Source organism: Pinus tabuliformis, chromosome Q, assembly GCF_031772625.1.
Source record: "Pinus tabuliformis cultivar Carrire ecotype Pingquan chromosome Q, CPIR1, whole genome shotgun sequence".
NCBI lineage: Eukaryota > Viridiplantae > Streptophyta > Pinopsida > Pinales > Pinaceae > Pinus > Pinus tabuliformis.
Genome location: NC_142296.1, coordinates 593,228,061 through 593,240,020, shown reverse-complemented (window position 1 = coordinate 593,240,020; position 11,960 = coordinate 593,228,061). Strand labels below are relative to the sequence as shown.

Genomic DNA, 11,960 nt, shown 5'->3' with positions numbered 1-11,960 from the left:
TCCCGTGGTTTAAAGACATTGGAACACGTCTCTAGCCAAAAAAAATGTGCTAAAAATTGGAGATCCCAGCGGCCCTGGAAAGCACTTTGATACCACTTGTTATGCTCTTAACTTGCAAGACGATACCGGAATACCAAATATGTGAAGAAATATACCCAGAACATAGAACAATGAGAAATAACAAGAAGTATTTTATTATTCAGAAAGCAATGTTCACTTGCCTCTTCGAGGGGGCGACCTCCAATAGAGTTGAGCACAATTACAAAATAAGACACGATGCTCCTCGAGGGGAGTCTCTATACTTTATATAGGATTCATACATGCAATACCATGGGGAAATACCATGCTTCTTATTAATACCATCTATCTAATACCATGTCCCATTTGCAACTAACTATGGCCCCTTCATTAAATGCGGGTCAACCACTTACAATTCTTAATATGGGTTTTATTGACTCTTTACTTAACTATAACTATGACTCGATCCTATTACATAAATAAGGGGGTTAGGGTTGGACCCTAACAAAGATCCTCATCAAAATATAAAAACGTGCTTGAGGTTTGTACTCCAAAATAGCAAGTAAAAACATGAGTTTCTATGTGTGTTTTCTTAAGTTAGTTTCATGAAAAAATTTAAATACGAAATCAAAACACCGAATGGAAGCATGCATCAATAAGTAATACACCAGCCATTGTTAAAAGAGTTCACCCCTCCTGGGCTACATATTGTATCAGCTCTAAAGGCATGACTGTTATGAAACTAGCTCACAAAAAGATAGAAAAAATAGATGAACGCCTTAGAAATAAGCCTCTTTGAGGGGGCAACCTCCTTTACATTACACAAATGAAAAATTCTTGGATGATACAAATGACAAGACTTCCTTTCTATATATATGAGTCTAAGGGGTCATAATATAATCAGAGCCGATATAAGAATAATAATTTAAGGGCACAATAATAACAATAGTGGGCTTCTATGGGGCACAATAATAAAAATATGGGGACTACATGGGCACAACAATATAATAAGGGGATTGTACTAATAACAATAAGGGGTTACACTAGTAGTATAGGGACCTAACATGCGCCCCTCCTTCCAAAAGTGTTGTCCTCAATGCTTGAGTAGTTCTTGATGCTTCTGTATAAATTCTTGTCATCCAATGTAGAATCTTCAACAGGTAAGTTCTACCACTTGATGAGATACTCTGAAATTGATTTATTTTGTAGCTGTCGATTTCTTGGTTCTGCAACTGCTTCAGGTTCCAATATGATTTTTCCAAGGTCACTTGTTTAGGATTTAATTTGGGAGTATGCAAAAACCCTAAATTCCTCAGATTATATATCCAAAAATATAGCGAGCCAAGATTTGAAATTTGGACCCAAGGTTCAAAACGATTTTTTCTTTAGCTTCTGAAACTTTGTAGCGAAAACGTTATAGCGAAAATTCCACGATGACCTTTTCTAGATGAAATTTTGGAGCTTGCAGAAACCCTAACTTCTTCAGATCATATCTCCGAAAATATAGCAAGACAAAATATGAAATTTGGACCAAAGGTTTAGCATGATTTCATCTCAATCTGATTTGCTTTTCAGATTCTAAAACATCGCAAAAAAAGGTTATAGCGAAAATTCCATGATGACCTGTTTGGAGCAGCAAAACCCTAGAATCCAAAGCTTTAATACCAAATGTTATGAAACTAGCTCACAAAAAGATAGAAAAGATAGATGAATGGCTTAGAAATAAGCCTCTTCGAGGGGGCAACCTCCTTTACATTACACAAATGAACAATTCTTGGATGATACAGATGACAAGACCTCCTTTCTATATATAGGAGTTTAAGGGGTCATAATATAATCAGAGCCAACATAATAATAATAACAATAGTGGGCTTCTATGGGGCATAATAATAACAATATGGGGACTACATGGGCACAACAATATAATAAGGGGATTGTACTAATAACAATAAGGGGTTACACTAGTAGTATAGGGACCTAACATGCACCCCTCCTTTGAAAAGTGTTGTCCTCAATGCTTGAGTAGTTCTTGATGCTTCTGTATAAATTCTTGTCCTCCAATGTAGAATCTTCAACATGTAAGTTCTACCACTTGATGAGATACTCTGAAATTGATCTATTTTGTAGCTGTCGATTTCTCGGTTCTGCAACTGCTTCAGGTTCCAATATGATTTTTCCAAGGTCACTTGTTTAGGATTTAATTCGGGAGTATGCAAAAACCCTAAATTCCTCAGATTATATATCTGAAAATGTAGCGAGCCAAGATTTGAAATTCGGACCCAAGGTTCAAACTGATTTCTTCTCAAATGGCTTTTTTCTTTAGCTTCTGAAACTTTGTAGCGAAAACGTTATAGCGAAAATTCCACGATGACCTTTTTTAGATGAAATTTTGGAGCTTGCAAAAACCCTAACTTCTTTAGATCATATCTCCGAAAATATAGCAAGACAAAATCTGAAATTTAGACCAAAGGTTCATCATGATTTCATCTCAAACGGGTTTTCTTTTTAGCTTCTGAAACATCGCAAAAAAAGAGTATAGCGAAAATTCCATGATGACCTGTTTGGAGCAGCAAAACCCTAGAATCCAAAGCTTTAATACCAAATGTTATGAAACTAGCTCACAAAAAGATAGAAAAGATAGATGAATGCCTTAGAAATAAGCCTCTTCGAGGGGGCAACCTACTTTACGTTACACAAATGAACAATTCTTAGATGATACAGATGACAAGACGTCCTTTCTATATATAGGAGTCTAAGGGGTCATAATATAATCAGAGCCGACATAACAATAATAACAATAGTGGGCTTCTATGGGGCATAATAATAACAATATGGGGACTACATGGGCACAACAATATAATAAGGGGATTGTACTAATAACAATAAGGGGTTACACTAGTAGTATAGGGACCTAACATGCGCCCCTCCTTCAAAAAGTGTTGTCCTCAATGCTTGAGTAGTTCTTGATGCTTCTGTATAAATTCTTGTCCTCCAATGTAGAATCTTCAACAGGTAAGTTCTACCACTTGATGAGATACTCTGAAATTGATCTATTTTGTAGCTGTCGACTTCTCGGTGCTGCAACTGCTTCAGGTTCCAATATGATTTTTCCAAGGTCACTTGTTTAGGATTTAATTCGGGAGTATGCAAAAACCCTAAATTCCTCAGATTATATATCCGAAAATATAGCGAGCCGAGATTTGAAATTCGGACCCAAGGTTCAAACCGATTTCTTCTCAAATGGGTTTTTTCTTTAGCTTTTGAAACTTTGTAGCGAAAATTCCACGATGGCCATTTTTAGATGAAATTTTGGAGCTTGCAAAAACCCTAACTTCTTCAGATCATATCTCCGAAAATATAGCAAGACAAAATCTGAAATTTGGACCAAAGGTTCAGCGTGATTTCATCTCAAACGGGTTTTCTTTTTAGCTTCTGAAACATCGCAAAAAAAGGTTATAGCGAAAATTCCATGATGACGTGTTTGGAGTAGCAAAACCCTAGAATCCAAAGCTTTAATACCAAATGTTATAAAACTAGCTCACAAAAAGATAGAAAAGATAGATGAATGCGTTAGAAATAAGCCTCTTCGAGGGGGAAACCTCCTTTACATTACACAAATGAACAATTCTTGGATGATACAGATGACAAGACGTCCTTTCTATATATAGGAGTCTAAGGGGTCATAATATAATCAGAGCCGACATAACAATAATAACAATAGTGGGCTTCTATGGGGCACAATAATAACAATATGGGGACTACATGGGCACAACAATATAATAAGGGGATTGCACTAATAACAATAAGGGGCTACACAAATAGTATAGGGACCTAACGATGACCCCTTCTCATTATGCTCAATGTCTAGAAAGGAAGAGTACATAAACTGCTGAAATGGAATGACTAGTTTCTCCTTCAAGGAAACAACTTTTGCAAGAGTTCTCACTCCATACACATGTTAACCTACAGTCAAGCATGTAAACCTTCAACAAACATAGACATCTTACACCAAGATCCCATACTCCAATTTCAAAGAGAATAAACAATACCATAGTCCACTTGAAGTACTTAAACAAGTCTCTTCTTCAAAACACATATAGAGAAAAGAGGAAATGGAACTACAACACTGATGTAATCACTATTGCAGAAAGCACATGGAGGCTGGAAGACCCCTGCAAGGTCATATCCATCTTCAAACTCCTCCATAAACTGAATCAACACTCTGGTTGTCCATGGCACCCATAGGCTTCAATTTGCAAAAGAACGTATCCAAAAGTGTTTCCTTCATCTTGACTCTTGAGACCTGCTCCAATGAGTCCAAAATGTCCAAAAATAGCTATTTAGCCTCTTTTTGAACCCAATTTGGTCGGAAACTAGAGAATATATGACCTATCCTAGTTAGTGCCACTATTCGCTCCACAAATTGCTTAAAAACCAACCCCATTCCTACAATTTCGCCCCAAAAAGCGCTAGCTGAGCAAAAATTTCACTCCGTGGTGGGCGAAACTGTAGCACTATTAAAAAGTCCTATAACCCCCGCGCAGTCATAAAAACTGCTAAGTGTCCTTGGTCACATGCGATGGTTAGGAGGTGGTGGTTAAGCTTAATGCTGACGTTTAGGAGTGTTCACATGCACCACTTGTATGGCAGCTACAGTGGCGGTTACCTATGGTAGTTATAATAATTGCTGCGGGTAGCGCTTTCTGTGTTCACATGGGTCGATTAGGACCAGCGGTTAGGCTGGCGGTGGCGGTTACATAAACTGTTGCGGGTGGTGGATAGGTGGTCACATGGGGGGTGGTTAAGTCTGCCTACCCCCCAACCTTGCGGTTAGAACATGTTAATACAAACCCGAAGCCTATATGAGTTAAGAACTAACCCGTAGGTGAAGTGGTAAGGTAATGCACTGTGTTAAGGGAGGTCATGGGGTCGAGCCCAGCCTTCGCCTTGTTCACCAACAAAATTTTAACTGGCCATTAGGAGGACATGTGGTGGCCTCCGGTTGGGCCACGTGCCACCACCTGATTGGCCAAGCCAATACCCATGCAACCAATAAAAAACCACCAATTCGACTTGTATGGAGATGACACTTGCCATATCCTCATTCACCGAAGAAGATTTGTTGACTAGTCAAACTACCATCTCACCTTCCCAGTCAGCAACACATTAGTAGTGTGGACTGTTGATTGCGTTGTCATTTTTTTAAAATTTCCCTGTTTGACAAAACGAACAGATCGTGTTTCTGGGAGCATGCGATTTCTGTTTTGTGCGAAACGAGTTGCGCCAGATTCAAGATGACAAGCACTACACGGTCATTTAGGTTCCACACTATTCTGACAACAATGATTTTTGGGCAAATTTTGAGCTCCTGGTCACTTGCCCCTGCCACCAGAAGGATCGGGTCTCAGAAACAAGAGTTCATTAAGGAAAACTACACCGATGCCTCTGACCCCAACATTTTTCTCTGCATTCAGAGAAAGGTCGGTTTCAGTCCTGTTCGGCTCTACAAAACCAAGAAACTGCTTGTCGAGGACTATTTCTCAGTCTATGTGGCGACTCTTTCTCAGGGCCACATCATGAAGCTCAACTAGACACAACACTTGGTTCAGAACGAAATAGGCAAGAACTTCAGAGTCTCATGGCACGTGGTGGATGGAAGAGAGGATTTTGATTCTAGGCATTAGCGGGAGGCTCTGATAGACGTGTGGGTTCTCACTCTCAGTGATGTTCTGCTCGCTAGTGGAAAATTGATGCTCTTGAAGCAAATTACAGGTTAATGCATTATCTGCACATGTGTTTATCCAAGATGATAAGACTTTACCCTCCCGTGCCATTGGGCAGAAAGGAGGCGATAGAGGACACGGTGTTGCCTAATAGGACACCTATACAGAAAGAGACTGTTGTACAGATGTCACTTGATGGGAAAAATAGCAAACAAACATATGTCAAATAGAAATGAAAATTAGAGATAATGCTTAAGCTGAAAATTAGAGATAATGCTTAAGCTGACCAATTTCAAAAGAAAAACACCTTCAATGTAAATATTATGGTCTAACCAATTTCAAAAAAGAAACACTTTCAATATAAATATTAAGATAACTTATTTATCAAATATTTAAAATATTATTAAAATTTATTACATGGTAAAAAATCAAAATAAAAAGAAAGATAAAAATATTAAAAAAACAAATCAATTAACAACTATAAACCTAAAATGTTATTGAATATACAATTTAAGAACTTCAATATCTTGGTCACGCATGTATATCGGGATGAACGATAATTATGGGAATGTGGTCAAATTAGGCGGAGAGATTTAATCTCCATCTGTCTTGTGGTTGTGGTCCAATTGTGAGTGAGATATGTCTATCAATTTTACAAGTTGTGGTCCAATTGTGAGTGAGACATGGCTATCAATTTTACAATTTGTGGTGTAATTGTGAGTGAGACATGGCTATCAATTTTACAATTTGTGGTGTAATTGTGAGTCGACATGTCTATCAATTTTACAACAAATACGGTTGTGTACAGACCAGGGTGCTTCCAAATAAATTCTATGTGCTTATAACAATGGAGACACCGCCCGGCATCAACATGGTTATCGAAAGCAGGTGGTGCTGTGAGAATGGTGCTGTTGTTGCTGCTCGATAAGCTCTTGTACTTTCCGGAAGTCCGAGACTTGGCAAGGAATGGTGATGGCGCCCTTCTGCTCAAATCCATACTCCTCCTCGGCTTCCTTCAGCAGTTTCTGGAACAATGGATGGTTTACATACACTGCCGGTATCACGAAACGCTGAGGTTCTTCTCCTTCACCGCCCACGTATACCGCCACACAGCCCTTGGGAACATCCTTGTGAAAATCGCGCGTCTCCTCTGTGAGCTGCCATGCCCATTATCATCATGATGATGGTGATGGGAAGGAAAATGCAAATGCAAGTGGGGTAAATGCAGTGAGGAGGGCATTCTCAGTGAATATGCAGGTGTCTGTAGGGATTCTGAGGCTATAATCTTGAATTTATCAGAAAGATTATTAGGGTTTCCGGAACTCAATTTGAGACCTCCACAAAGGGCACATGGGATTTCTGAGCCCCAACGCCAAAACGATACCGATGACCCAATACACTGCTAGAAAGCTTCAAGAACGGGGAATTCCAAATGCAAAGATGAGAAGGAATGAGCTTTCTGAGAGGACGCAATTTATAGCCTTCAGGAGGAACAGAATTTCTTTTCCCCTAATTCATTCCGGCCCTACAGTTGCTTTAGGCGGAGTACACGGCGAGAATTCCAGAAACAAAAGAAATTAAGCGTGGAAAATTGACCAACAGTAGGTGAACATGCTGTGATATGTATTGAATTTTATGCCGGCACCCACAGTGCACAGACGCGGCTCTGACAGGTGTGACGTACAGAGGATTGCATTACACTTTAGGGCGTGATAAGTGATGTCGTTTTCATTTCACGTTGGCCACACGTTCAAGACACCTTATTATTACGTACAAAGCGGAGAGGCGCCAAAGTCTAATGGCGTGGGTTTTTGACAAACATTTTAGTCTTGGCGTTCATATTGGTGGGAAAGTATTAACTTGTTTCGTGATTTTCTGGGCACCAACAAATACACAAATACACCATATGTGGACGAACATGTATATTTATCAGTATATACTTATTAGTGTATACGTTCATTAATGTGTGGGGTGGTATATATTTATAATTGGAGTCATTTAACCAGGGGAGGAATTGCTTGGACAGCTAGACCAAAAATTTTCAAAAAATCTTGTAGAGATAGTGTTTGAATCGTGTTTTTGATAGTGGAAATAGATTCAACACTATCAAAAATATGGACACCTAAAATTTTGAAGTTTAACAATTATAACTTAGATTTACAAAAATCATAGCCAAATTTTCTCTAAATAAGACTGGAATTTTCATAACTTTATGAACAACTCCTCCTACTAGTTAGACTACGCATTTATAATTAATTTAAATTTTAATAGTTAACCATAAAATGCTTACTGTTAATTTAAATCTAACAATAAACATATATAATTGTGGAATTGTATATGTCTATAGTTAACTTAAATCTAATCCTAAGAAATGGAGTGCCCACCGCTAATTTAAATCTAACAATAACAAGAAACACATGCAACTCCCACGCATTAATAAACGTATAAACCAATAAATATTGATTGCTTACTTCAACCATGTATCTAACTAGCATTTGCACCTTATGTTGCAAAGGAAACGCCGTAAGGCATAGAGTGGGGAAGAATAGCATAGAGTGGGGAAGAATAGAGACATGTATAGAGTGGGGAAGAATAACATAGAGTGGGGAAGAATAGGGACATGTGAATGGACATTGTTGAAAGCAAGGGTGGATGATAATGAGTTACAATTGCAATAGTTAGTTATGTGTATTCTGAAAATGAATATTTTGTAAATAATAATAGTTTGTCGAAGAATTTATAAAAAATATGCCATCAACTACACAATTGATATCTACAGAAATAGAAGGCTAGAAAACAAAAATTTTAATTTATAAGATCCAATTTACATGGTTGGTCAACATGTGGAAACCCCTTGTGTCATCGCTCTATCCAAGTGGGGAATAATAATATGACAATGGAATCACTATTGTGAATATGCAGAGACATAATACTATGGCATGCTCATGACTTGCAATTGGCTTTCAAGCTGCTGGTTAACCATAAGTTGGATCTACAAAATATTAGTTGGATCTAAAGAACAAATAAAGCTATGATAAAAGGTCCAAATTTCTGAAATTATTAGTTTCTTCATTCCCCACCTTTCCATTGTTGTTATTATTATTATAATACTAATAATAATATTACTATTATTACCAGATAGCTCCGTGGATGCCGTCAAACAATTAATATTTATTTTATTAGAACAAATCAAGGTACGGATAGAAAGCTAAAAATTTCTGAAATTATTAGTTTCTTCCTTCCGCTTTTTTTCGCTCTTAGCATTATGACACTTCCTTTGTATGAGATGATGATGGCATTGGATTCCTCTTCTCGAGAGGACCAATTTTGACCTAAAGCACGATGGATTCTAACAGGCAGAAATGTATATTTGAAGTCAAGCCCACAATGTTGGTTTTGGTCAAGGTCAGCCCCACAGTCATGTAGGTTCATGAAGCCCAAAAGACATGACCTTTGACCCTAAGGTTCTTCATAGGTATCCAAGAAGGCAGAGAAAACCAGGGGCATTTATTCCAGCGAAGCCATATAAGGTTTGGTAATCGCACCTTCCTCAAAAATCGCTCCACCAGATCACCTTTACTATCAAGAAGTTGCAACTTCTTCATAGCAATGCCACGATAAGCTGTATTGTGGCAAAGCTTCTTCACGCAGTGCTGAAGCAGCTGGTGACTCCAGCTTTTGTAGCATGATATTTGAGAGCTCTTGTCATCGCTATCTGGGTTATCAACATTAACCTATGTATATCTAATCAGCGTGAAGTACTACAATACTGAGAGGGGAGGGTTGAGATCTCACCCATTATATGCGTCCAGATCGAAACCCCTTATTTCTGCAACACGAGAAAGGGCATCTCTCCAGGTTTGAATGCTGGTGGAGTCGTATCGTGGTTTCCCTTCACCCGTTTGTGCGATTTCTATCCCGATTTCAGTTTCAGAAGGGTTTTGGGGGCATGAGGATACAGGGGATGCCATTGCCAATGCCGATTCGACTATACAAACAGAAATTGGAGCCCGTAAACTGAAACAGCCATAACCTCCACGAAACCGTAAATGGAAACAACCATAGACTCCACGAACTCTCCTGGAAGCTCGACGCACAGATGTCAAGTGGAAAGTGAAACATTTTTTAAGGTTTTTTAATGTTTTAAAACATTTTTTATTAAATCAGACGGCTGATTTTTGTTCAATCGTCTAACAAAAGATCTAATGGCTACGATTAGGACAGAAAGGCATTTGGGGGAGTTCATTTCAGAGGGAAACGCCTTACGGCGTAATAAACAAAAGATACAAAGCATTGTGAAAGAAATCTCTAAAAATGTTGCAGTCTAAATACCTCCAAGAAGTGGCGAGGACCAGATAGAAATTATAAATCCCTATTGAACTTTATTAACTACATCAGATAGCCCCTTAACGACATTAGACAGTTCATGTATTTTCTGCTTATCGGAAGAATTATTTGAATTGTGGAGAATTTTGCATTTCAGCAAATGCTGAAGTTTGTTGAGAAACTTTCTCACTACTAATCCCTTCAAATAATTGTTTTCTAACTATTTCGTGCAACTACCCTACAAACTGTTTCTTTAAAGCATCGAAAGCCATTTCCAATCTCTCCTACTATTATGTTGCATTGTTATTATACATAAATAAACCATAATAAAGATCAAAGCTATTTCCACAAGTGTTGTCAACAATTTTGAGCAATGTTTCATAACTTTTAATATTAATTGGAGTAGATTCTAAGTTCAACTTGGCTAACATCCTTCCCACAGTCTGGGTTTTAAATTGACTTTCAGCAGCATGGCGATCATGTTCAGCGCATGACATCTCAACCATCCTGCATCTTTATTTTGCAAATATATCCAAAAACTTATAACAACATTCTACTCTTTCTTCTTGGCCAACTCTAACCTTAGTCATAAACAAAAGGAAGGCCACTCCACCCAAACTTCCCGCTCTCGAGCCCAAACATAGGATGGATGCACAATATACGAAATTCTAGAGGTAATACCTGTAGTTTTTAAATTGACTTTCAGCAGCATGGCGATCATGTTCAGCACATGACATCTCAACCATCCTGCATCCTTATTTTGCAAATATATCCAAAAACTTACAACAACGTTCTACTCTTTCTCCTTGGCCAACTCTAACCTTGTCATAAACAAAAGGAAGGCCACTCCACCCAACTTTCCTGCTCTCGAGCCCAAACATAGGATGGATGCACAATATACAAAATTCTGGAGGTAATACCTGTAAAAATAGATTGCGGGCAAACTCTTTGACAGAAAGGACATCTGCAAATAATGTGTTTCTCTTCGGTCTTTGAGTTGGAAACGACCTCAACACAGACTGTGTCGCTAGAATAGATGAACATAGATATATCACCTCAGGAGCACTGCAAATCCTCTGGGAAGGTTCATGTAATGATAATTATGTCTGAGATGAAAATGATGGACTACGTTTATCAGGCTTTGGTTCAATGCAGATAAGAGAACGCTAGATTTATGCCTCTCCGTTCTCTTCAACCTGCAGGTGTAACCTGCTATCAGACCTTCATCTAGGTATTTCTTCAATCTAGATGGGCCAAAGCTATGGAAATCAACTTTGATTTATCCTATTTTGAATAAGCCTGAATATGCAGATATTGAATTATTGATTGGAACTAAAGATAGGGACACAACTGGAACTGATTTACCCTGTTATAGATATTTCTACAAATAGGGATAGTGACCAAATAGCAGCACTTCTCGAGATTGGGCATCCTTATAGAAACTGTGTATTCTTCACTGGGGAGGATCCCTATTGGGCACCAAGACAAAGATGAGGCTATAGCTAAAGAAAAAAAAGAAATGAGTTCCAGGCCATGATGAAGAGGACTTGACACAGAAGAGCTTTCCAGTGTTCTTTTGTAAAAAATCTCTTAATGTAAAGTAACACATTTTGAGAAAAAATGCTTTACCTCAAGACATGTTTGGCAATGTTAAAGACAAAAGTTGGGTGTCTATTTTTAATGGTAGTAGTAATCCCTCTATCCAGAAACAATAAGAATACAACATTGCATTCTGTGCGGAGGAAGGTGGAAGTAAACAGAAGGAGGAAACAAACTGTGGGTGCCCTCCCAAACAGCCAAACTGCATCCTCCCTCAATTAGAAACTGCAGCTGGTGCTTCTAAAGAAGCATCTCAGGCTGATGCAGAGATACAAAATATCAGAAAATTGCAGT

The 11,960-nt window shown here is 38.3% G+C and overlaps 1 pseudogene; it reads right to left on the bottom strand.

Moving 5' to 3' along the window:
- Positions 1–10,113: 10,113 nt before the first annotated feature.
- On the bottom strand, positions 10,114–11,294 carry LOC149220845 (arogenate dehydrogenase 2, chloroplastic pseudogene; annotated as a pseudogene).
- Between the last annotated feature and the right edge of the window lie 666 nt (positions 11,295–11,960).